The 25,492-nt window shown below is 50.6% G+C and overlaps 1 long non-coding RNA gene across 4 annotated transcripts in view; it reads right to left on the reverse strand.

Annotated features, from left to right (window-relative positions):
• LOC139034409 (uncharacterized) overlaps positions 1–10,228 on the reverse strand; it is a 57,473-nt gene extending 47,245 nt beyond the window's left edge. For 3 of the 4 annotated variants that reach the window (XR_011486885.1, XR_011486884.1, XR_011486883.1), the window contains exon 1: positions 9,886–10,221. This is a non-coding gene — a long non-coding RNA (uncharacterized lncRNA). Of the gene's footprint in view, positions 1–9,885 lie in introns of all 4 variants that reach the window. The other variant, XR_011486882.1, reaches the window with a different exon arrangement.
• Positions 10,229–25,492: the final 15,264 nt, after the last annotated feature.

A 25,492-nucleotide genomic window follows, 5' to 3' on the forward strand; every position in this document is an offset into this window, starting at 1 on the left:
TATGCACAGTCCAGGCTTCTCTCTGAGCCCCATTCCCAGGCTCCAAGGTCACCCTTGGGGTGAGACAGAGGCCTCGGATGACCATATGCTTGTGGAACCTGACCCCTGACTCCAGCATGTAGGACAAAGCAAAGCCCCATTCCCCACAGAGAAAGAGCCCCTGCCCCATTTGAAGCAAAGGGGGTAGTATTGGCAGAGGACTTCCATCTCAGCCTCTCCCACAGTGTAGATTCCACCCCCGTGCCTGCCTTACACTCAGCAAGAGAGGGTTTGAGGCAGAGAGGTGTCTGCCAGGAAGCATCGCGTGATGCTGCTTCCCTCTCAGGTTAGGGTTTTGATCTGGAATCCAGGAGCTGGAGTCCCAGGGGGCTCACATCAGAACTACTCCCCTACCCCAGACATGCATCCGCCATCCTCCTCCCCCAGGAACCTGCAACACTGGCACCTCAGCTTTGAAGGCAGGGCTTCTGACAGGCTGCTGTTGCCATGGCAACCCCATCTCAGGCTGCCCTACCCAGTGTTTCTCTCCACCCACCTCCCTCCACCCTGAACCCACATCACCTTCATTCACATAGTGAGAATGGCTTAACATCAGCAGAGTGGACGCCCCTGCCTCCCCCACTCCTCTCTCTCCTCTCATTCAGCCGAGATCCATGAGCCAGGGAGAGAAACAACTGAATGAGTGGGAGTTGGGGTGGGAGCGAGGCTGGACTAGTGTGGGTGGAAGGGTAGGATAGGAATGGGAAGGAGCCATAGCTCAGCCTCCACCCCCAGCCTTTGGGCCCCCAAGGCTTGGGCCTTGGCTCTTCCTGTTCCCAGCTCTGTCTCAGTTCATGGACCTATGTCTGTCTCAATTCTGGCTCTGTGACGATACAGGGGATCCAGGGCCCAGACAGGCTGTGTGATGGCCCCAGAGCAACACAGGGCCAGGTCTCAGCCTCCAGGCTCAGGTTTTCTCTCCAGGACCAACCAAACTGTAGCTCAGAGGCCAGATGCAATGGCTCAGCCCTGGAACTCAGCCCAGGAGCACCAAGGCTGCTCCTGACCTGGCGCCTCTTCCTGTGTAAGACATTGCTAGCAGGATTGTGGAGGGGTGGAGGGATTCCAGTTTACAGCGGGATTAGAGGAAGGGCTAGATGGGAGCCTCAGACCCCAGCCCTGGTTAAACAATGTGACTCTTTGGTTTCTGAGTGTTGGCAGGTGCTACTGGAAAGTCAGGCCAGGCCAGCTCAGAGCAGGCATCAGTCCCATCCCTGCAGGAGGCCTTGAGCATGGTCAGCAACTCAGCCTCAGAATCAGCCAGCCTGGGTTTGAATTATAATGCCCTTATTTATTCACTGTGTGATACTTACCTTTTCTGAGCCTTGATTTCCTTATCTAAAAAAGAGATAGTAATTATATACAGGCGCAGTCATCCCTCGGTATCCATGGAAGATTGGTTCCAGGAGCCCCTGCAAATACCAAAATCTGAGGATGCTCAAGTCCCTTATATAAAATGGCATGGTACAGTGAATACAGCCAGCTTTCCATATCCATGGATATAAAACCCATGGTAGGGAAGGTTGTACAAGGCTAACATCTATGAACTCTACATCCCTTTCAGACACCGTACTTTAGGTGCATTATCTCATTTAATTCTCATAAAAGCCCAGTGATATAGATATCATTATTGTTATGTGTCCTTTATAGAGGAGAAACTGAGGCTCAGGGAGGTTAAGGTGAATCAGCTGGCAGGAGAGCAGGGCTTTATATCCAGGCAGCATGAGATAATGTATGCAATCAATGGGGAGTCTTTTTTTTTTTTTTTTTAGAGAGAGTCTTATTTGTAAGAGTCTGTGACTGAAAATGGGGCTGTGCCTCTTGCTTCCATTATTCTGAGGCTGCACAACCTTCTCCAGCAACCAAGATGGCATACTGCTGGAAGAGTCTCAGGCGGGAGCGGGGCGGGTGCGGGGTGGGGTGGGGGGGTGTCATGGAGGGGCCTAAGCTTGGGAGGTTGGGGATGAGATGGGTATAGGAAGGGAGACTATCTCTGGTCCAAGGAATGTCTGAACTGGCAGAACTGTGAGACCATCTCTAGGTCAACCCCTCAACCGAGAAAACAGCAAGCATGTGAAATCTCAAGGAGGAAGTGACTTGTCCAAGATCACCTGGTAAATGGATAGCTCTACTTCCTTCCTCGGGGCTTCCCTGCTGGCTCAGTGGTAAAGAATCTGCCTGCCAATGCAGGAGATGTGGGTTTGATCCCTGGGTTGGAAAGATGCACTAGAGAAGGAAGTGGCAACCTACTCCAGTGTTCTTGCCTGGGAAATCCCATGGATAGAGGAGCTTGATGGGCTACAGTCCACTGGCTGTTGCAAAAGAGTCAGACAGGACTTAGCAGCTAAATAACAACAAACTTCCCCGACTCAATCCTTTGTCACCTTTGGTCAACACATTAAGGTCAAGGTCAGTAACCTCGGAGGCTTAGGGTCTCTTGGGAAGGGTCAGGAGGAGTGGAAGTGAGCAATTCTTTCTCCTTGGGGTACTACCTTGGAACTCAAAAGACACCCAGCCAGATTTGCAGCTTCCCTGCATTCCACCTACCCCTAGCTCCTCTAGCTTCCATCGTTCCCTGAAAGGGTCCCCCACTCCCGAGCAGCCCGCCCCTCTAAAAACCTCCAAACACTGGGGCTTAACCATCCCCCCACACCTCCCACCTTGAGTGAATGTGCTGAACAAACAGCATTGTTCCCCATACAATGGATACAAAGAACTTGGGAATTCACAGAATGGTCCTGAATTTCAGCTTCCTTCCCCTCCAAGCCCCAGAGAGATCTATTGTCTGTAAACTCCACTTAAAATATGCACCGTTGCTCCAGCTGGGGATCCACTTAAGACGTTCGGAAGAAAAAAAAAAAAAAGACGTTCGGAAGAGCCTCCCCCATTCCCACCCCCTTCCCCAGCCCTTTCAGAGCCAGCCGGGGAGGATGGGAAGAACAGCCACGGAGAAGGAAGCTGGAAATGACCCAGCCCCCACAGTATTCCTGAGCGCCTGGGGCCCCCATTTTACAGCTGAAAGGACTGATTAGCAGTGTGGTTGAGGGACCTGGTTCCCTGGTAGACCCCAATCAGAGTACTTTGTCTTCAGGGGAGACTTAGGGCCCCCCTCTCTCTTCCTGTCTGCTTACAACAACAAACCTCCAAGGACAGGGAGCTCACTAGCGTATAAGACACCTGTTTCACTCCTGAAATTTCTCATTATTATAAGACCTTCCTTAGAAGGAGCTTCACTTACCTCCTGGTAACAGCCCAGTCCTCCATGTCCTGGCTCCCATATTAATGTGGTCTTCCTCTGGTGTGTGACAGGACTCCTAGGATTTGAAAGCTGCCATTGCAGCCCCCTAAAGTTTTCTTTCTCCTGAGCACTTTTCCCCCACGCCCCATTAGCCCATAGTTTTTAGTCCCTCCCCCATCCGATTCCCCTCTTGTCTATGCTCATCCTTTTCCCCTCGTCTACGTGTCACTGAGGACTTATACTGGTGGGGCCCAGAGCTGACCCCAGAAACCATAAGTATTTATTCAACAAGTATTTAGTAAGTGCCTGCCAGGTACCAAGCATTGTGCTAACAGCTGGGGAGACAGACAAGATCTCAACTCTCCTGAGGTTTGTAATAGTGGTGGGGAACTCAGATACTAACATCAGATAAGCGCAAGAATTAACGCATAATTACTAAGTAAGATAAGGGATCTGACTAAAGGAACTTGATAATGTGAAAACATCTAAAAAAGGAACCTGATTAATTGTGGAAGGGTGGACCACCATAGGCTTCCTGGCATCCAAAGGAAATAGGCTTTAACTAGAGAAAGAGGGTCGGAGAAGGCAATGGCACCCCACTCCAGTACTCTTGCCTGGAAAATCCCATGGACGGAGGAGCCTGGTAGGCTGCAGTCCATGGGGTCGCTAAGAGTAGGACACGACTGGGCGACTTCACTTTCACTTTTCACTTTTATGCATTGGAGAAGGAAATGGCAACCTACTCCAGTGTTCTTGCCTGGAGGATCCCAGGGATGGGGTCGCACAGAGTCGGACACGAAAGTGACTTAGCAGTAGTAGTAGAGCAAGAGGGTAAGGAAGAGCATTCAAAGTGGTGGGCACAGATTGTGCAAAGGACCTGTGGCAAGAAGCTTGTCTTATTCAAGGAACTGAAGAAGCTGGTGGGATTGGAGACCTATTGAGGGTGAGGATAGGAGGTGTGTGTGGCGGGGAGGGGGTACAGGCCTCATTGAGGAGTTGAAGTTGATTCTGAGAGCATCGGAAAGGTATGTGCACATGTAATAAGGGCTGATTGAAATTTGCCTCAAAAAGACATAAATACTTAGAGTGGCTGCTCCCAAAGCAGTTCTTCGGTGCTTTTGCACTTATGCTCTTTTCCCAGATTTTTCTGAGGCTTAAGAACTTGCCCAACCCACCCAGCCTAAAGAAGCCCCCACCACATGCCCTGTCACTTTCTATCCCTTGTCTTATTCTTTTATAGCACTTTCACAATCTGAAATTAAATTATCTCCTTCTGTGTTTCCTCTTGCTCTCTTCTTTCTCTAGAAAGTAAACTCTGTATGGGCAGGAATTCTGTCTGTCTTGTCATTGCTGCATTATAGCCTCTGACCCTGCTAGCACATAGTAAGCCCTCAGTAGATAAGCAGTGAACAAATAAATGAATTACTGAATGTATTTCAAGATAAAAGGACCAGTGTTTACCTGCATGTGTGCACGCTAAGTTGCTTCAGTCATGACTCTTTGTGACCCTACGGACTGGAACCTGCCAGGCTCCTCTGTCCATTGGATTCTCAGACAAAATTACTAGAGTGGATTGCCATGCCCTCCTCCAGGGGATTTTCCTGACTCAGGGATCAAACCCCACGCCCGCCCCACCCCCCACCCCGTCTCTTGTGTCTGCTGCATTACAGGCAGATTCTTTACCCCTGAGCCACCGGGGAAGCCCATTGTTTATCCACAGAGACATATGTATGTAAATGTATAGGTATTTATGAGCAAGTGCATATGGACTTGCGTGAACCACCTCTCAAGGGGCCTCTTAGACAATCCAGAGTCACGGCCTGAACAGTTCATTGTTCTGTTTCAGCTGATCAGTACCCACCCCTCTGACTGGATGACAACGTGTACAAGCATACATGTCTCAGATCAGCTAGTTAATCAAAGATGAGGGTGGAATTTTAAGTACCCTATGGAAGGGCCTGGAAAGAGATTGATCCATGTGGCTTGGAAGTGGTAGAGCTCCTCACGGGCTCCATCTCTTCCCACCCCACCTCACCTCCTCCTGGGGTCCCAGCCCACCTCCATTGTTCCGTGTGTGTTGTTCTACTGGCTGGGGGCTAGGGCTGGAGGTGAGGGGGTGAGGGGGTGAGGTGTGGGGGGGGGGAGTCTAAACCAGGTGTTTTGTGGTCCTAACAGAAGACTTAGAATTTAGTGAGATTTACATGATTTGGGAATTGGACTCATTGGACAACTTCTTAAGCAAGCATTTACTGACTTCCTGAGTATCCACTAAGTGCACAGTATGGCTAGGGATTGCCACATGCATCCATAAAGCTGATTCAGGGCAGATTGTGAAAAACTACTTAGGTGGAAACCTTAGGATTCGAAGTTCTGTGCTCCCAGAGTACTCATGGCCTGGGGGTGGGGTTAGAGGGGCAGGCACAATTAATTCCTGGTTGGGGAGTTCTGGAATAGCTTATTGGAGTATTACTTAAAATAATGACCGCATAGAGTAAGTACTTGCTACATATTAGGCTCTTTTTACATGGATTTTCCCACTTATTCTTCACTGTAAGCCCCTCTGTGTGTGTGTGTGTGTGTTTGCACTTTTGATTGCAGATGGAGAGACTAAGGCTCAGGGTTATCCACCTTTTGAACAGCTGTTAATGGCTGGGTGGATTTTCAAGCTCAGGAAGAGGGTCCACAGCTCCTGCTCTGAGCCATAATGGTGGACTTAGCTATGCCTAAAGCAAAGGTAGGACATGGGTGGGCAGATAGAAGTCCATTCTAGGAAGAGGATGCAGCTTGAACAAAAGCTGGTCTACAGTGCTGCCAGATTTGTCTATTTATTTAAATCTCTGGTAGCCTAAGATCCTAGGAGATAGAAAAAATAGCTATTCTGACTTTTTCCTCTCCCTGGCCTTTAGCAAACTAGCTCTGAAATGGATTCTTATCCTAAGGTGTGCTTTTCTCTAGTCCCCAAACAGAATTTTATGCAAGAGTGGACCCAGAGACTGGGGGACAGTGCTTCTGGTGAATTGATCTCCCTACTCTGGCTAGGGATGGGGGCCACTTGGGGACACTCTCTGGGCCAAGCTGGTCCTCTGCCCATCTGCATCCCTGTCTCCTGACTCATTTCGTTCCAACCAATAGACTTGTAGCATGCAAATGTAATGAATAGGCAAAGAAATGATAGGCTCATTTTCCCCTGATGTAATAATGCCACTATTCAAGTAACTCCTATGTACCCTACCCCCACCTCAATTCAGGGCATTTGATCATGTTTCTGGCAAGAATCCCCCACTCCTCTATTTCCCCTTTTCCCATTCTGAGTTAGCAAATCACTTTAAAATGCCCGACTCATCTCCCAAGGGATGGGATGTGTGGAAGACCAGGAAGCCAGCACCCTTAGGCTCAAACCACTGTGGTCCTCCTGGGAGGCCCTGTATGCCTTTGCTGGCTGTGAGTAGCATCAAATCCAGGATAACAGAGCCCATTTACTAAGAGATTTTGTGAGAATCCATGTCCAAAGGCTTCCTGAAACCAAACCCCAGCATATCGGCTGTTCCTTTCAGCCCCTAATTTAGTAATTCTATTGAGAAAAAGAGATTGTGGGTTTTTTTATTTGGTGTGATTTATTCTTTATCATATAAATAATAATAATTTACACAAAGCTCTTCCCCAAACAGAAGAGAATCTGTACATAAAAATAAACAAAAATTAAACTGAGCTGGGCCTGGTGCCCAGAAAACCAGCCAATTCCAAACACAACCAGGGGGAAAATCTCCTCTAGGTCCTAGGAGCTCTGGGGCTTTGGCTGGAATTCTGGGTGGAGGCTCGGGTCCGGGAAGTCAGTGCCCTCCCTTCCCTTGATCGTGGGTAGGACGATGGCACCCCTGGCAGCCAACACCCAGGGAGGGCCAACCAGCAGACTCTTTGGGCTGAGAGGTAGGTGGAATTTGGACCCAAAGGAATAATCAATTTTTTAAAACTCCTGGGCAGTGTTGCTTGCTGCTGGCATCCAGGGACTGTAAGAGCTACTGTGACTGGGAAGATGGGATACTGGCCAACACCCAAAGTGGGTGGAAGCTGCCTGTGCTTCCATCTTTCCCTTGTAGCTCATTAGAGGCATGGGTTGAGCAGAATATTTTCTGATCTTCTGTTCCCTTGGAGCTCTGACCCCCCATCCCTGGAGGCTTGTTATTTCTATAGATATTGAAAGATGACAAGCAATCTCCTTAGCCATTGATTAATTTCCCTCAACAGACACTCTGGCTGTTTGCAACTTCTCTCTCCCACCTTTTATTTCCAGAAAAGTCTCTAAGAGGGAAACTGCCTTTCTGCATTCTGGCTTTGTATCTCTAGTTGAGGGCGTGTATATGGCTGGAGGAGACTGTAAGCTCTCTTCTCTCGTCCTGTCTCATCTCATGGCAGGAGTTAGGTTTGCATTGGTCCCTAGGGACACAGTCCTTTGCAATTATGGATTTATACCTGGTGAAGGTGGTGCTGATGCTAATATGATAATGCTGAAGATGATGCTGGCAAAGATGACAGGGAAGATACAGGAAGGGGGAGTGCAGTAACAACATGGAGCTGGCCCTGTATCTCCGGGGATTATCTGGTTTAGGCTGAAATAAGAAATGAGAAAATGAGAATTGGGAAGCTGGCAGTAATGGCTCCAGAGATGGTGAACATAGAGAACAGGAGAAAGGGAAAGTGAGGGTACGCTATGAAGCTCCAGGTGAGGAATAGCAGCACAGGGGAGGGGTGAGGAGCCAGATCCCAGGAGCAGACATTCTGGTTTTAGATTCCAACTAACATTTATAACACAATCACTTACACTTATAGCTTAGATTAGTTATTCAACCTCCCTGAGTCTCAGCTTCCTCATCTGTCAAATGAGGATCGTAATATTAATGGTGCCTGTCTTAGAGGGTTGCTGAAACTGCATGTAAAATGTCAGCTCACGGTAAACACTGTGTAAGCGTGTGTGGTGTAAGGGCAGAGAAGGGTTACAGCTATATCCATAGTCAGGGAAGCAGAGCACAGCAGGCAGCCTTGGAATATTCTAGGGACCTTGGTCAGGCTCTACCACTTACTCCCTGTGACTCTCCCTGTCTAGGCCTTGCTTGCATTGAAAGTGAAAGAGGAATTGGAGTGAATAATAGTCAGACCTCAGAAGTCCCCTGGAGCAGTGAAACTTTCTATGTGTGACCCATTCATGGGAACATCCAGGCCCAGACAAGACCCTACAGGTATGCAGGTCCAGGTGCACACTCAGCAGACATGCCTGTCCCTGAGGTCAGACAGAGGCAGACGCTGGACAGGTTGGACCAGACTCCTTTCAGAGGGAAGGGAAAGGTGAGAGGTCAGCTCTAGCCTATGGGAGGGGGCTCCAACCTGCCCCTTGCCCCAAAGCAGCTTCCAAGCCCCAAAGCACAGCCCTGAAGGGGGCTGTGCTGCAGATTTCAGTTATCCTGTGGTGGACAGAAGCAGCCCTTCCCAGTTCTGCCCCTTGTTCATATTCTGCACCAGTCTCTTCCTCCCCCTAGAGCTGGAGGACAGAAATAGAAAACAAAAGTCACTCATGCACAGTGCCTAAGAATTCTTCACAGACTCCTCTTGCTGGGCTTGCTCTCAGAAGGTCAGAGCCCTCTAAGTCTTCAGAACCAACAGGTGGCTCAGATACTGCAGGGGAGAATCAGCCACAGGAAGTTCTCCCTCATTGCTGCCCCAAAGGGAGCCCCCACTTCGGGCTCATTGGTCCCTGACAGTGAGGGCTGGGGGAGTGGACTTGACCTTCTGTGTCTAGGAGCCTTTGCCAGTCCCTCCCTCTCCCCACTGTCAGCCACTTATCCTCCTGCAGGAGGGAGAAGAGACCTGCCATGCCCTGGGTTCCAGTCCTTGCACTGTCACTCACATCATGGACTCTGGTCCTGGCATGATTTGTATCAAGGAACCAGGCCTGCATAGTGGGGAGTGCCCTCCAGCCTACCCCTTGTCTCACTGGCCTTTGGGACACGGGTATGACTGCATTTGATTGGTGGTTAGAAGACAAAATACAAATACTAACAATTCATCTATTGAGCTCTGGCTATGTGCTAGGCTTTATGCTAAATGTTCCACATGCGTCATCTCCCTGAATCCTCATTTACAGATGAGAAAACAAACTCAGAGAGGTTAGGTCACTTGCTCAAAGTCACTCAGAAAGCATCGGAGTCTAGATTCACAGAGTTCCTGATGCCAAAGTGTGCCCTGACCCACATAGCTATGCACCACCCGCCGGGATGGACATGAGGTAACCCTCCTGGCCCTGAGTAACCAAGGTGTACTGAGAGGACAGTGTGAAAAGCCAAAGGGTGACCACTCTGTGGCCTCAGATCCACCTGTCCACCCATGATCATGTCCACCTGAGACTGTCCAGGGAGCCTCCCAGGAAAGCTGGAGCAGAGCCCAGCGCTGCCTGGATAGCTCCAGGAGGCCGCCAAGTTTCTGCTGAATCAGCAAACCACCTCTACAAGCCCTCACCATGAGAACTCCCCCCAGTACCTCTCCCCAGCCCCTGTCCATTAAGTTGTTTCTCCTCCTACCTCCAGAATGTTCCCTGCAGCAGCCCCCGCCCCACTTGCCTCCTCCTGTAGACCCAGCTTTGTCTGGTTATACCGGTCCAGCCTGCATATCTTCCAGTTGGGCTTCTCTTTGGGGAGTCACAGCTTCTGAGACATCTCTGCATCTTGCCTGTCCTTCTATAAATCAAATGAGGACCCGGTCCCCTCCCGGATCCTCTGGACCCCCTCCTCCCTGCAACTTCTCCCTGCTCACCAGCTGTATGATGCAGGCAGGGGAAGGGGGTGGACTGGCAGAAACCAGCTTGTTTCTGAGGCTGGAAAACAGAACTGTAGGAAATTAACAGGCTGAGAAATGTCTGCTGGGCTTGTGTTTGTTTTGCACCCTCAGTCTTTCTGCAGCTCCCTCCTCCTGCCCGGCCACTTCAATCTGGCTCCCCCACCCCCTCCACTCTGCGTGGGTGCCTGGGGCTTGGGGGTTGTGTATCTGAGGCTTTGCAGGAAGGTATGTCTTGGTGTGTGCGTGCGTGTGTGTGTGTGTGTGTGTGTGTGTTTAGAGATGGCAGGCCTGCCCCTCCTTCTCAGGCAGCTTAGCCAGAAATGCCAGTGGCAGAGACAATTGTGCGGGTGGAGATGCTGAGTCCAGAGCCGGCAGAGCCCGCGGGCAGGCAGAGAAGCACCACACAAGAAATTGATTCCATTAAAAAGTAATCTTAAATTTAATAAAAGTTATGATTTGATTATAGCCACAGAACCTACAGGCAAGAGGGAAGGGGGGGTGGATTCTAGTGATGGATAAACAGAAAGAAAAAAAAAAAAGAAGGGAGGGGGGATGGGGAGGAGAGAAAGATGCTAAGGTTTGGATGGATGAGAGGATGGAAAGACCTGGGGGTGGGGAATGAGACCATCTTCTCTCCCTCGGATAAAAGAGAAAAGCCTGTGGCTGGTTTCCAAAGGGGAAGCAGAGTGAGGAGTGAGTGAAGAGATTCAAGGAGCTCTCAGGAGACAGCACTAGGAGGAGGTTGTGGGCATGGAGGCCAGGCCTGGGAGAGGTGGGTACGTAGGTGTGAGGGCTCGGGCCCTGGGCAGTAGGCAAGGATCACAGAGCACCAATTTAACAGCCAGACAGGCAGTACTGGGTTTAGATCCCATGTCAGCCTCTTCCTTGCAACACCCTTCAGACACTCAGTTTCCTCCTTTGTGAAATAGAGCCACAGAGATAGCACCTACCTCTCAAGGGGGTTGTGAGGATGAACAAAATTATGGGAAGGACAGTTCCCTTCCCATCCCTCCCCAACCCGGGTCCTCACCCAGGCTCTGGCCCCTCCCATTTATTGACAAGCACTGGTCAGTCCTACTCCTCTCTGTCACCCTTTTTGCAGTGATGGGGACTGGGTGGTCTTCATCCTCCCATCTCAGTGAGGAGAGCTGGTTTTCCTGTGTGAACTCTTGGTCCTATGCCCATCTCTGTAGAGCATGAATAAGGGCATGGGCACAACAGGAAAGCCACTCGCTCTAGGACCCACATCCACAATGGGCGAAGGGATCATTTGACCATTTGGAGGATGCATTTCCCTACCTAAGCCCCACCCCGCCCAGTCCATTCAACGCAGAATCATGCTTGAAGCCGAAACTCTCCCAACCCCTAGAGTGAGACTACTTGGGCCCAGCCCTCAGCCCCTATAATCAGCGCCTATTATGCACAGCATTTGGCTCTCAGGCAAGCGTCCTGTTAGTTCCTTCCAGCATGCTGCAGCCCTGTCTCCTGGCTGCGCAGAGGGAGCCAGGGGCCTACAGGGTCAGCACCAGCACATCAGCACCAGTGAGTGGGGCCTGGGCAGGAAGCCAGATCATTCTAAGGGAGGCAAGAGCTAGAGATCTCAGCTACCCCGGAGTCCAGGAATTGGGAACCAGGAAATAGAGTCACGGTAACAGGAGTCTCCAGGGGACACAAGAAATCATTCTGAGGATAATGTGACCAGTTCTGCTCAGTCATCTCCTCCCCTTCCAGGCTGTTTTTTTAGCGAAGTAGCTCCACTTGAATTTGCTCCAGCCCTTTGGTATAAAGACACCTGCTGATCAAGACATTGAGGGAAATAGGACTGGTGGTATTAATGTCTCCATTTTACTGATGAAGAAATTGAGGTCAGAAAGGGTAACCTATTTCCCCCCGACCACACAGCTTGTAATAGACGAATCTGAGACTGAAAACCAAGTGTTCAGACTCCAATTACTGAGTAGGGCCTTACCAGGCCCCCACAGTCTCCCTGACCAAGTCATCGTTCATCCCAACTGCACCTGTGGGGCCCTCATCACCATGTCTGTCACCATTCTGCTCAGATCAGCCTCTTTTTTGGGGGCAACATGGCATGTGGGATCTTAGTCCCCTGACCAGAGATGGAACGCACGTCCCCTGCATTGTGAGGCAGATTCTCAACTACTAGACTGCTGGGGAAGTCCCAGCTTTGCCTCTTTTGGCACAGTCACCCCCCTGGGCCCCATCACAGCAGCCTCTGGACTTACATCCTCATCCTCTTCCAGAAGGGCAGCCTAGTCGTGGATTCTCATGTCCCATGCCATCTCCAGGAGGAAGAAACCATAGCCCTGAGGGTCGAGGGAGGGTGCACAGTGACCTGAAGCTGAGGGGCTCTGAGCATGGCCAGGGATCCCACTGGGTCTCTGGACACAATCTGGCCATTACCTCAAAGGATGGCCACGCCTGCCAACTTTCCAGACCCCTTCACAGGGCCACCCTGTCACTGAATGGAGGCAGAGGGGCTGGCTCCTGAACCGGGATCTCCAGCAGGCAGCCCTGACATTTTCCTCAGCCACACATGTTGGCTCTCCAGGACAGAGATCTCACCTTGCCACCCAACTGGAGTCCTGTCTGCTGTGCATGTTCTTGTTCTGTTCTGTGTCTGTGCTGAGAGCAATCCAGTCACACCCTAAAAGAAAATCCATCCACCCCACTCTTTTTCTTCCATGAGAACATGAGGGCAGTGACTGGGGTGAAAGGATCACTTAGCGAATGGTCCTCCAGGGGATGGCCCCCAGGCTGTGTTCTCCAAAGCAGATCCTTTTGCTTTACTTGAAATGGTCCCTAATTCCCAGAATTACCTGGGTGACCTGTAGAAGGAATCACTGGAGTCCTGACTCTGTCCTAACACTCTTCATAAGTCACTTCTCCAGCTTCTCCACAGAGCTGTCCTTCCACAATGAATGCAGAAGGGGTCCAGACAAGGAAAGGGTGCTACCTCAGCCAAGAGCCTACTATGTACCAGGCTCATGCTTGACCTACAGGAAGCCAGTTGATCCGCGCAACAGCCTGTAAGGCAGCGCTTAATGGTCCCCACTTTGGAGTTATGGAAACTGAAGCTCAAGTAGGTTAAGTGACTTATCCAGAGTCACACAGGAAGAAGATGGGAGAGCCAGGATTTGAACCTGAACACATCTGACTCAAAAGTTCATGCTCTTTCTACCCCAGGTGCCTTTCATTCCTGGTTCAGCCCCTTCACAGGAAAAAGGTCTCCACTTCAACTTGGCAGTACCTTTCAAAATGAAAAATTCATCTACACTTTGAGCCAGCAATCTCTCTCCTAGGAATGAATCCTCAAGAAACACTTATACGTGTGCACAAGGTGTATTAGGTGTTCACCGCACAAAACATGTGAGATGTTCTTGTTTGCAACAGTAAAAAAGTCAGATACAACCTCAGTGTCCATCAGTAAGGGAATGGATAAATAAACAGAATTACCATGCTGCTGTAGGAAAGGATGAAGCAGATCTTAACTGGAAAGCATGGAAATTTCTCTAAAACAGAGTTAACAGGGAGAATGACAACTGCTTGAATATTGTATGTATTTTTATATTTTGAATTTTGTATGTACACCTATACTACATAAATGTAGTTTTAGGTCATTTTTTAAAAAGTCATCAATCATTTCCCAATGAGGGGAAGTGGGAGAAATGGAGAAGAGTTAAGAGAAGTAACTCCCAGGCACCAGGCAACAGACCCTCCACCCTCTTTGTCTTTCTTAAGGGCCGTGTCCTCCCTCTCACCCCTGAGAGGCAGACATCGGTGTGTCTGGGACAAGGGAAGGGAGTTTCTTATCAGCACAGGGCATGATTTCCTCCCACCATGCCCATCTGCACCTGGCACCTCCTCCAGGCAGCACAAACAAGACTCAAGGTTGGTGGTCCCCAGGAGGTCATCCCATTAGGCTATAATCGATGGGGTTTCAGCATATCATGCAGTAACAGCAAGGAAAGCTGTGATCACCCACCCTAGGCTGTATCTGGCACATGTCGGAGCCAGGCAACCTGGACCATGGATGAGTCAAGCTTGTGACTTAGTTCCTCTTTCTGTCTCTCTTGTTTATCACTTAGTATCCTGTAAATCAGATGAAATCTGGGGATGTCTGATAAGGAATGGGCCGGGGAGGGCCGATGCTGAACACATGTGATAAGCAGGGATTGGTTGAATGTTTTCGTTTGTCTTTAAAGATCTGTCTTGGAATGAAGCTTGTTAAAAGTCTTAAGAGCTCTTAATAGGATGTCCGTTGCAACTGGCTGCTGACTGTCAAAATAAACGCCAACTGCCCTTGTCTTCCTCCCCACCCTTGTTGACCCATACCCTGTGCAGGCTGGGGGCTCAGGTGGACTTCTGTTAGTGCACAGATAGACAGCCTATGTAACAGGAAAAAAGCTTTCATGCTACCTCAGATTAACCTACCTGCAGAATCGTCCTCAGCTGTGCTTTCTTTCCAGTAAACTCTGGTATTCCTGTTTCACGGCTGAACGTCAGTTCAGTGATCCTAATGGACCAGCCTTCGCACTGCTTCACTTTCCTTTGCTCTCCTATCGGACTTGGTCCTCATTCCTACAACTGTCTCTGTCTCTGGTGGTCATTCTGTCTTCCTGTTTCTCTAAGCTGCCTTAGTCTCTTTGATGTAAATCTAACACAGTCTGGCTTAAGTTTTATTCACATAACTGAAAAGTCTAAAGTTAGACCTCAGGTATAGCTGGATCCAGGCACTTAGACAATGTCATCTGGCACCTGTCTCTCTTCAGCTCTTGGCTCTCCTCTCCTTTGAGTTGGCTTTACTCTTTAAGAGTCACTCCCCAAGCGTTTCAAGCAGCTCTAGGCTTAAACTTACCAACATGGACAAATCCAATGGAAAGAAAGCACTCCTTTTCCAGTGGTTCCACAAAAAGACCCAGTGCTGATCTTACTGGATCAGCTGTTACCAAGACTTGTGACCCAGGGATGGATGGCACAGATGGGCCAGCTCCAGTCATAGGCCACCCTAAGATCTCATGGACAGAGGTAGGGAAGTGGTGGTTCCTAGGAAAAATCTAGGAGTGCTCAGCAGCAGAAGGGAGATGGAAAGTAGTATGCAAATCAGTGTGACACTGACTTGGGCGGGGTCTTCATTCCTCTGGTCTTCTCTTAGTTTCCTTGTGTGGTTAACTGGGTGTGGTGTCCACATCGGATCCCCTGCGCCTGGACATTTCCACAGCCTGGGTTCTTTTCAGAGCCTCGGGCAGGTGATCTGCAGGAAAGCAGCTCCCAGATCTTTTGGTGTCACCACTCGCTTCCCCATTTCTGCTCCTGGTGGAGACTATGGTGGAGAGCAGAACAGGGAGGGGAAAAAGAGAAAGGAAGAGACACACTGGGAAAGGAAGACAAGGGAAAAGCAACAGAGACAGAGACTGGAAGGGAGGCAGAAGTTCAATAACAAATCTCTAAGGCTCTGCTGATGCTGGGCACCTTGGACCACCTCCCTGCCCCCCACCACCCACACCCCCCAGTCTGGAAGTGGTGCATCATGGCTTAACGGTGCCAGCACCCTGGCTGGGCTAAGCTCCAAGCCCCCGCTACTTTGTCAGGGTATCATTATCCCCATTCTGCAGCTCTCAGCACCTGGAGGTTCTTTCTCCTCCTCTGGCCCACACACCAAACCTGCACAGGTGCCTCTGTGATGGTCTCCTAACTGCCATCTCCTCCAAGGCCCTCTCCACAGCACAGTCAGTGCCTTGCTCCTGTGGGGCCCATCCCTGCCCCAAGACCATTTCCCCCTCCTTTGCCCCTCTGACTGTGTTCTCTACTCTTTGTCTAGAGAGCCAGGGTCTCTCCTCCAGGGAGCCTTCTGTCCTCCCTGGGTGGACTAAGATGGACGGGGCCAGAGGTCAGAGGTGATACAACCGGGGACTGGGCACATCCAGTCAACTGATCACCCAGTGAGAACTGAGCACTCATTCAGTGTCCAGTGTGGGATGCCTCCATGGTCTTCTCCACAGCTTCAAGTTGGCTGATCCTTTCCTGGTTATCCCATACTAAGGATCCACTTTCCCTGGGTCCCTGGTCTTTGTCTAGGATGTATTGTACAACTTTCACTTGGATTTTAGGAGACAACAAGGGCCCTGAGATCTGCTCCAATGTAAAACCCTTGAACGGGTCTCTTCACCTTTGGGTTGCTCCAGAATGAAGCGATTGAAACTAGATCAGGGATGTAAATTCTGGCACCCATGCTACAATTTCTAATCCAGTGCCCATGGCAGACATTGCTAATCAATAATGACACTCTCTTCTTAGGACACACTCCAGGCAGCTGCTATTCATCATTTAGCATTAACTTGAAACTCCTTTGCCACTCCTGGACTGGCTGATCTCTAAGGGCTATTCCAACACTGACAGTCAAGGATTCTTTTGTCCTGGTTGAATCAATGGCATCTCCCCCATTTCCCATTTCTCCCTCCAGCTCATTCTTTTGATCATCCCATCCCTCTCTCTCTCCCATCTTGCCTTATGTCTAAGTTCCTGCTGTTGAGTCCATGTATACCCGAGATGATGTCTGGGTCTCCAAGGTTCTGTTTACTGTCACTCAACTTCAGTCTCTTTGAAAGTTACATTTTCCAGGCAGTCACACTTACACATGTTGGGCGGTTCTGTGGCATTGGCTCAGGGGAGGGAGGCAGTCAGAGGAGAAGCAGGAGTGACGTCCAGAGAAATGTTAAGAAAGAGATAACAGGATGAGCAGACAGAGGGGCTAGAGTTAAATTTCTGTCTCAAGGCCATATGGGTAGGAGTGGGGAGGGCGGAGTTTAAATGGAATTTATCCTGGACCCCCAAGGTCAAGTAGGAGGGAGGACCAGGTAGAACCTAAAAGTAAAGGACAAAGGGGACACATAAATTAGTAGCTCTGCTGACAAACAGGAAAAGGGAAAGGGGATTCTTTGGTGGGAAGGACGATCAAGAATTATAATAATGAGATGGTATTTTAGTGGGTGCTTTATGAACATAAAAGCATCCCCTAGTTATTGATCAGAAGAGTTTGATACAGGAAGGTGAGTGCTGGCCAGCAGCCAACTGGAGGGTTAAAGCAAAGCCTGACCCAAGTTGCAGGACACTCCCATCAGAATTGCTTGGAGCAGTTTTGGAATTTCAGGAAATACTGCCAAGTTTACCAGAGGGGTCTGTGTACTTGTGCGACAGGCACAAGGGCCAGTCATTCAGGAGACGTGACTACAAGAAAGCCACTTATCTATAGGCCTGGCTTCAAATCCCAGCTCATTCGTACTATGAGACTTTCACCTCGGTTTTCTCATCTGTAAGATGAGGATGAGTAGCATCTAACTTATAGGTCATGGAAAATACTAAATGTCTGTAAAGTGCTCAGCACAGTATCAGGTTTGTTATTGATAATAAGCTGATAAGCTGGTAATGCTAGCAATAGTATTACCATGGGTGATGCATCTCAGGGGCCCCATGAGGGACCCACTAATCCACTTACTGTATATATATGCTGGGTGTTGGCCTAAGTGTTTACCTGTATTACTGACTTTAATCGTGGGATTCTCCCAGGCACCAGCACACCATCGAATTCCCATGTGACGTTTATATTTTGTCTAAACCCATAAAGGCTGCAATTCAAAGTGCCTGCTCTCTGGTTTCGATTGTGTGTGGTAGAAGAAGAGCTGGACAGCTCCTTTGGGCCTGAGAAGAGGGGCTCCTTCTATTTAGGGGCAAAACTGAGAAAAGCACCACGGCCAGGCAGGAAAGGGCCCCAGGATGCTCAGCAGAGAGAGGGGCAGCTTCTCCAGTCTTTGTCCCCTTCTCTGTTGTGCTGTGGGTGAGCCCTGATGAGGCTGCGGCCCCACCCAGCCTCCCTCTGGAGGAAGCGGTCAGGCCAGTGGGGCCCCCGCCTGTGAGGCTGCTGCAGGAGTCAGACTGGCTGGGGTTAACAAGGGTCAGTCGGCTGTCAGGATGCCATTTACTAGCATGACCTGGGGCTGGGTCAGCTCTTGAGCAGTCTGTGCCTCAGTTTCCTTGCCGGTAAATTAGGGATGATAAAAATTGACTCCTGACAGGATTAAGAAAGAATGTAGCATGTGTAGTATTAATTATTTGGCCCAGGGCTTCCCAGGTGGCACAGTGGTAAGAATCTGCCTGCCAATGTAGGAGTAGTGGGTTCGAGCCCTGTGTGGTCGGGAAGATCCCCTGGAGAAGGGAATGGCTACCCACTCCAGTATTCTTGCCTGGAGAATTCCATAGACAGAGCAGCCTGGTGGGCTACAGGCCATGGGGTCACAAACAGTCAGACACGACTGAGCATGCACACATGACACATGAATATTTAGCCCAGGTTGGACACATAGTAAGTGCTTAAAAAAGCTGTGAGCTATTATTCTTAAAGTTAATTATTATTATGGCTTGTGATGTCCTCAGATGTTTATTTTTACTGCTTGTGACTGCCTCAAATTGGACAGTTACACAAATTCCAGCCAGGAGTTCCATGAGGGCCAGTGAGGGAGTGGGTCTTAGCCAAGTCCGGTATGATTTTGTCCCAGTCTCTCTGCCACCCACAATCCTGACTCCAGATGATTCCATAGGGGAAGGCAGCCCCCCACCTCACCAAGTAATTGCTGAGGAAGTAGGAGTGGAGCAATCACTTGTGAAGACAGACAGGAGCCGCCACAGGGAGACCCGACCCTTTCTGTCGAGGACCTTAGCTCAAGAGCCCCACCCAGAGGAGTGTTCTTAACCCCCTGCCCCCACATCCATCCCCTACTCCTACCTTCTCATCTGGAACACACTGTGTTCCTGTGTTTACCTGGGATGGTGGGGGCTGCTGTGTCTGGGTATTTCTCTGGACACGGTCCTTCCTTGTCCCCACCCGGCGGATGCCTGGCCTGGATTGTATATTTCCGGAGCTGCCTACTTGAAACACAGGCTTTTATTTTTAGAAAATTACAAATGCAGGGGGCTGGGAGGAGAGGCTTGGGGCCCCAGAACTGGGGTGAAGGGGAGAAACTCAGGGGTCTGAATATGAATATGATGACTCTGAAACAAAAGTGAAGGGAGGCTTGAAGGGGAATAAGTGAGATGGTGGGAAAATAGAGGTGAGGAAGTAGGGGGGGATCCCACACTCCCAGCACCCTGAGCAGGGATCAGAGTCTTTACCCATTTAGGCTGGGGAGGGTGGGAGGGTGGAGGGGGAAGGGTCAAGGGTCACCTCTCTGGCATGTAGCTGGATCCCCAGGGAGGCTGAGGAGCCTGGGAAAGAGACTGAGCCAGCGGCTCCCCTCCCCACTCCCTGAGGCCTTGGGGACTGGGAGAGCTGCTTCCTGCACAGACAGCTCCTCAGTCTCCTGGGCTGGGGACGTCTTAACCCTTCTGGTGCCAGCATCAGGGAAAGCAGAGAGGAACACAGATGTGGCCCACACACTGTTTTGTGCCCGCCTTCCTCATGATGTCTTGCTTAATATGCATCTCTGCATCTCTGGACTCCCAACCTCAAAGCCCCAGATGGCCTGAAGTGGCAAGAATTCAGCTAATTGTCTTCTCCCAGAGCCCAGACAGAGGGATATGGGGGCGCATCCCCCTAGGGATGGTTGGCACAGCGTCTTTTCCTTCACTGGTGGGTGTTAGGGGATGTCAGACAGAACTTCGAGCTCAGAAGGTAAAGAAGCCCCCATTCTGCTGTAAAGGCTTCCCAGGTGGCTCGGTAATAAAGAATCTGCCTGCCAGTGAAGGAGACATGGATCAAGAAGATCCTATAGAGTAGGAAATGGCAACTCCAGTATTCTTGCCTGAAAAACCCCATGGAGAGAGGAGCCTGGTAGGCTACAGTCCATGGGGTTGAAAAGAGTTGGACACAGCTGAGTGACTGAGCACATGCTGCGGTGATCGGGAGGCCCCGGGCTGAGGGGAAGCTCGTCTTAGCGTCAGGAGTCCTGGTTCGCTTGCCCAAATGTGACCTTGGGGAGTTATTTAACTCTCTGGGCTTCAGCTGTAGCCTGTGCAAAAGGAGGAAATCAGACCAGAGATGACCTGCTGTCATAAGGGGCCCACCCTTCTCTGGGCCTTCATTCCCTGGTGTCGCCTGACCAACGTAGCTCCACATTTCTGGACACTGAACTTCAAGGCTTTCTTCTTCACCTGCTTCACGGGGACAGGAAAAACGTTTGCTTTCTCCACCCCTAAATAAGCATGCCTAGCACAGTGCCTTGCGCAATCTTTCAAACAGCCTTGTGACCGATGAGTAAATAGATGAACCAGCCACACTTGATTTAGGGATGGGATGTCTCTTTCTCTTTCCATTGTCTCCTCAAGAGCACTAGACTAGGAGCAGAAGGACCTGGCCTGGGTTCAAGTTCTGACTGTTATTCACCAACTATGAAGCTTCAGGCAGGTCACCTTGCCCCTCCAAACCTTGATTTCTTTTCTCTGCAAATTAGAAATAAAACATCTACCTTATGGACTTGTCAGCATAAATCCAAAAAGCCTTTGTAAATTCTAAAGTAAAAGAATTATATACAAAAAAAAAAAAATCAAGAAGTATGACCATCAGTTACATCATTGTTAATCCTGCACCCAGTTCAGGGGTAGTACAACATATGGTGGTTTTGAGGCTGAGGAGTCTTGATAGTTGTGTGACTTTGGGCAAGTTTCTAAACCTCTGTACACTTCCATTTCCTCATCTGCAAAATGGGGATTCTAACAGTACCTACAGTAAAGGGTTGTTGTAGGCATAAAAGAGAGACTACATATAAATGGTTTCCCCAGTGCCTGGTGCATAGCAAATTCCACAAATAATAGCTGTTATTATTTCAGCACCGGTCTCCAACAATTCCTCCAGCTGCTTCAGCCCTGCCCTCCCACCTGCAGGAGGTGATGGTCTCACCCATACCTTCCTTGCCTGACACAGACATTCCCAAACTCATTTGATGAAAATGTATCCTACAGAAGCTGCCTACTGCAAAAGCCTCAGATGAGGCAGAGCAGGAGTGGGTGCTGCTGACGGGAGGCCAGAGGATGAGGGCACTGTGTAGGGCTGTGTGGCGGCCAGGGCCGGGGAACGAGGGTCAGAGGCTGTCCCTGCACACTCGCCAGCCGCCCAGGATTGGGGCCCCCTCCGCTTGCCAGGCTGGGCCTCATTGATGTTGGGAGCTGCTTATCAGGTTAGCGCGGAGCCGCTGTCTCTGGCTGTCTCTGCGTATTACCCGACCCATCCGTCCCGGCCCTCCTGCGTGCTCTGCCTGCCCCCAGCTCTGCCTGCGCTAACTAGCTAATTGGATCTTGGCTAACCTGGTTATGAGCCAAGTCAGCCCAGCTCCTCTGCCTCCAGAAGCACAGGTGGGGGCAGGGCAGAGCGGCTGTGCATGAGTGTGTGAGCGTGTGTGTGTGTGTGTCTGTGTGTAGGAGCCTGTCTTGGAGCCCTTATTCTAATCCTCCTGGGATTCCCTGGACCCACAGAAACTGGATCTTAGGCGCCTGAAGTGAGCTCAGAGCACCCCAATCCGCTGTAAGTGGTTGAGGGCATGAGGGCACACGCCCTATTCAAAAACTCAGCTCTGCCACTGTCACCATCTAGATGACTTCGGGGCAGCTGAGCCTCAGTTTCCTCCTCTGTCAGCTGTACTATGGAATAATAAAATGTGCCACCTTGAGAGGCTGTGAGGACTAAGAGAAAACAGAAGACACACTCTAGTGCTTGGATCTTAGTAGGCACTCTGGGAATGATAACTGTGATCTGTGACCACATTGTCATCATCATCGCCGTCATTAGGCACGCCAGGTTCCTGCCACTTCCCCCATCCTGTGGTGGGGGTGGGAGGGATCTCAGGGTGGGGGGCGGGAAAGGCTTTCATTCACAGTTCCTGGCAGGTGTTTCCTCTGAGGCAAGACTCCAATCTCCTCAATTGTTCCTTATGCAAATATCATGCTAATGATCACGTCCGAAAACCCTAGAGCTCAGTGAAGGTGAAGGGTGGGCTGATTCCCCAGGTTTCACTTCGGCCAGTCCTTCTCCTTCCTCCCCCAAAGAGGAGCAAGTGCTGATCCCCACCAGTCCTCAGGGCAGAGAGAGGCAGAAAGACCCCAATTGAGAGAGAAACAAAGAAAGGCCCCAGTCTTGGTGGGAGATGGACAGCCTCATCATTGCCATAATCACCAACATCAAAAAGGCCTTTGGAAACGTCAGATTCTTCCCCGCCCTGTGCAGGCTACTCTGCAATTACAGAGGCGCAGCCCCCTGGCCCTGGGGAGCTGGGGCGGGGGTGGGGAGGAGTAGGGGAGAGAGGGGAGGGGAGGAGCGGAGTGGAGCAGGGAGGGGAGAGGGGAGGAGGAGGGGAGAGAGCTAGGGTTTGCTAAAAGGCAAGGGGCTGCTCCCGCATTGTTTGAGGGCAGGGGCCTTGCTCAGGCCTCTCCCACTGCCCCAGCGTCCCAGCTCCAGGCCGAGGCCAGGCTCACAGTCAGGTGGGGAGACTGGAGATAAAGAAGGTGATCCTGAGTCAGCCACAGCGGGGCTCAATGCTCTGCTTTCACTTTCTGACCAGCGAGGGGCCAGTCACCTCATAGTCTTTTCCCTCGGTGTTAAACAGGCATGGTAATCCCTGCTTCTTCACATTCCTGTGAGAATTAAATGAGATGCTGTAGGCCTCACCCAAGGATGATCATAACTGGCAAGTAGAGTGAGAGCAAAATAATAGCAAATGCCCATCCCCACTCCGTGGCCCACAGTAGGGTGGTCTGACAAAACTGGCCTCATTCTGTACCTGGCAACGTGACACAGGTTCTCCACTAAACATTTACCCTGACCTCTGGGTTAATGTTGGACAAGATTTGCAGTTGAACCTTAACCTTCTGGCACTGTCCTCTGTTAGAACAGAGATGGAAGGGAAGGTACCTGTGCAGGCCAAAGTACTGCTGAGGCCAGTGTGGAACCAGCCTCTTCCCTGAGGGAACTCCCAGCACATACTGCCTTTCTTTTGCTGAGATGTCAGACCTGTAGGCAGTTCTACCAACCATGACCCCTCCTGACCCTGTTGTGAGGAGCCCTGGCCCTTGGAACCTACTCCAGGCACACCCGGCCCTCAAGACTTAGAAGGTGCTCAGGGACTTACCTGGTGGTCCAGTGGTTAAGAATCCCCCTTGCAATGCAGGGGCCACGGGTTTGATCCCTGGTCAAGGAACTAAGATCCCATGTGCCTCAAGCAACTAAGCTTGTATGTGAAACTACTGAGCCTGCACATCACAGCTAGAGAGTCCCTGCGCCACAACAAAAGATCCCACATGATGCAATAAAGAGCCCACAGCCACAACTAAAAGGCAAATAAATAAAAGGTAAAACAAATATGTCTCCTTAGAAAAAAAGACATAGTAGGCACTCAATATATACAAATTGGGTGGAATGAGGAGATAGCTATGAGGACACTGCCAAATAAGTAACCAATTGTGCAAGCAGCAAGCCACTGTAATTAGACCAAGGAGGATGGTCAGTTATGAGTATCAGACACGTGGCAGGGTTAACAGCCATTGAGGGTGGCTGTAACGATGAGAGAGAGGCACCTTCTACGCCCTCAAGGCCTCCCCTCCCTTTTTGGCCTTCTGAAGAGGGCTGAACAGCGCCACGGGCCCTCCCTGCCTCAGGATTCCCCTGCCTTCATGGTGGCTTCCAACATGGTCTCTGTCTTGGTCCCCCGCCATTAGGGTCCCTGCCTCTCCCATTCCTCCTCCCTCCTAGAATCGCCCCCATGCCAGCCTTCTATCTACACCTCTATTATGATGCCTATCAGGAAGGAGCCCAATTACAGTTCTTTATGCCCAAGCCTTATCTCCTCTGTGGGATTCTAAACTCCCCAGGGCAGGATTTATCCAGTGGTGTCCATTGCTGCATTCCCAAGGGGGGAGGGCAGCCCCTGGCCTGTAAAGGATGCTTAATAAATCTGTGTTGAAATGGAAAATTAGAGTGAGGAGGAGAAGGGGAGTCGGAAAGAAGGGAAAGACCTGAGAGGGAGAAGAAAGGGTGGAGAAAGGAGAGGGGAGAAGGGAGGAGAGAGCGAGGAAGGGAGCGGGACAAGGAGGAAACCGTGTTGCTCTCTGATGGAGGACACAGCCTAGCCCTCCTTTGGTGCTCATAGTCTACTTGGAAACGTAAGGTGGCCACACAAAGGGTGCAGGCCCCAGTACTCTTGCCGTATTGCTGGCTCCTGTGTCTGTGCCCCGGACCTGCTGTCTCTGCCCTGTCAGTCTAGGCTCCCCTCACTCCCTGGCTCCCCTTGGCAGCCTCCTGAGTGCCATCCAGGGGGAAGGGGCTGGGCAGAAACCACGCCAAGCCAGGGAGCACGGCCAGGAAGGAGTCGGCAAGGCAGATGCCGCCCCTCTCCTGCTGCCTTGATTAGAGAAATTGAGATGTTAATAATATTCCGAGATGCAAGGTGCTAATTAAAGTTAATTACTGTTTCCTTGTGAAGTAACCTCTCCTCATGTTTACCAGGAGCAAGGCTGCCAGCCGCTCCCCTGGTTCGTGCCAATCACAGTGCCCGCTGCTCAGTGTCCCCGCACCCTCACAGGTACCCTCAGCTGCCCCAGTCCAGCAATCTGAGGTTCTCAGGCCCTGTCTGTTGGCACAGTACCAGACTAGCTCTGCCAAGGTGCATGGGGGCGCACGGGCAGAAGTGTCATGGGGGCCTGGGGATAGGACAAGTGGCCTTTGAGGTTGGCACCCTTTCCTTTGCCTTCTCCCCTCCTACAGAGTCTTGCCCTGTCTCTTTCCAGTTCCTAGACCTATAGCAAGTTACTTCACCTCTTAGAATCTCAGTTTTCACATCTGTAAATGGGGCTAATAATTCCCACCTTGTACAGTTGTTGTGAGGATCAAATGAGACGGCCTGTAAAATGTTCACCACAATCACAGGACTGGGATTTAATAAGCTCTCAATTAAGGTTAACTGTGATTGCTGTTGTCTTTGTTAATAATCATCTCCCTCCCAAATCCCTGTCCTGTGTGGTCTGACTGCAAGACTGGCAGTGGGTGAGCTGAGTAGACACATCCTCTACACATACCAGGGACACCACCTCAGGGACACCCCACACGCTCCCCACACTGACACCCTTGGGAAGCACACCCCGCCTTGTGGACACCCGTCCCTGCCCCTCCCCCATACAGCTTTTTCTCCCGGCTCAGTCCCTGGTCTCAGCCTCACCCAGGGAAGTAGCAAGCAGAAGCGGGAAAGCTGAAAGGGCTCTCTCAGGGATAGAGTTCTGCAAAGCTCTGTGTGTGTGTGTGTGTGTGTGTGTGTGTGTGTGTGTGTGTGTGTGTTCCCACCCTTGTGTTCCAGGCCACCCTCTTGGGATACAAGTCAGGTTGCCATGACAACCACTGCA

Source organism: Odocoileus virginianus, chromosome 3 (assembly GCF_023699985.2).
Source record: "Odocoileus virginianus isolate 20LAN1187 ecotype Illinois chromosome 3, Ovbor_1.2, whole genome shotgun sequence".
In the NCBI taxonomy this organism is placed as follows: domain Eukaryota; kingdom Metazoa; phylum Chordata; class Mammalia; order Artiodactyla; family Cervidae; genus Odocoileus; species Odocoileus virginianus.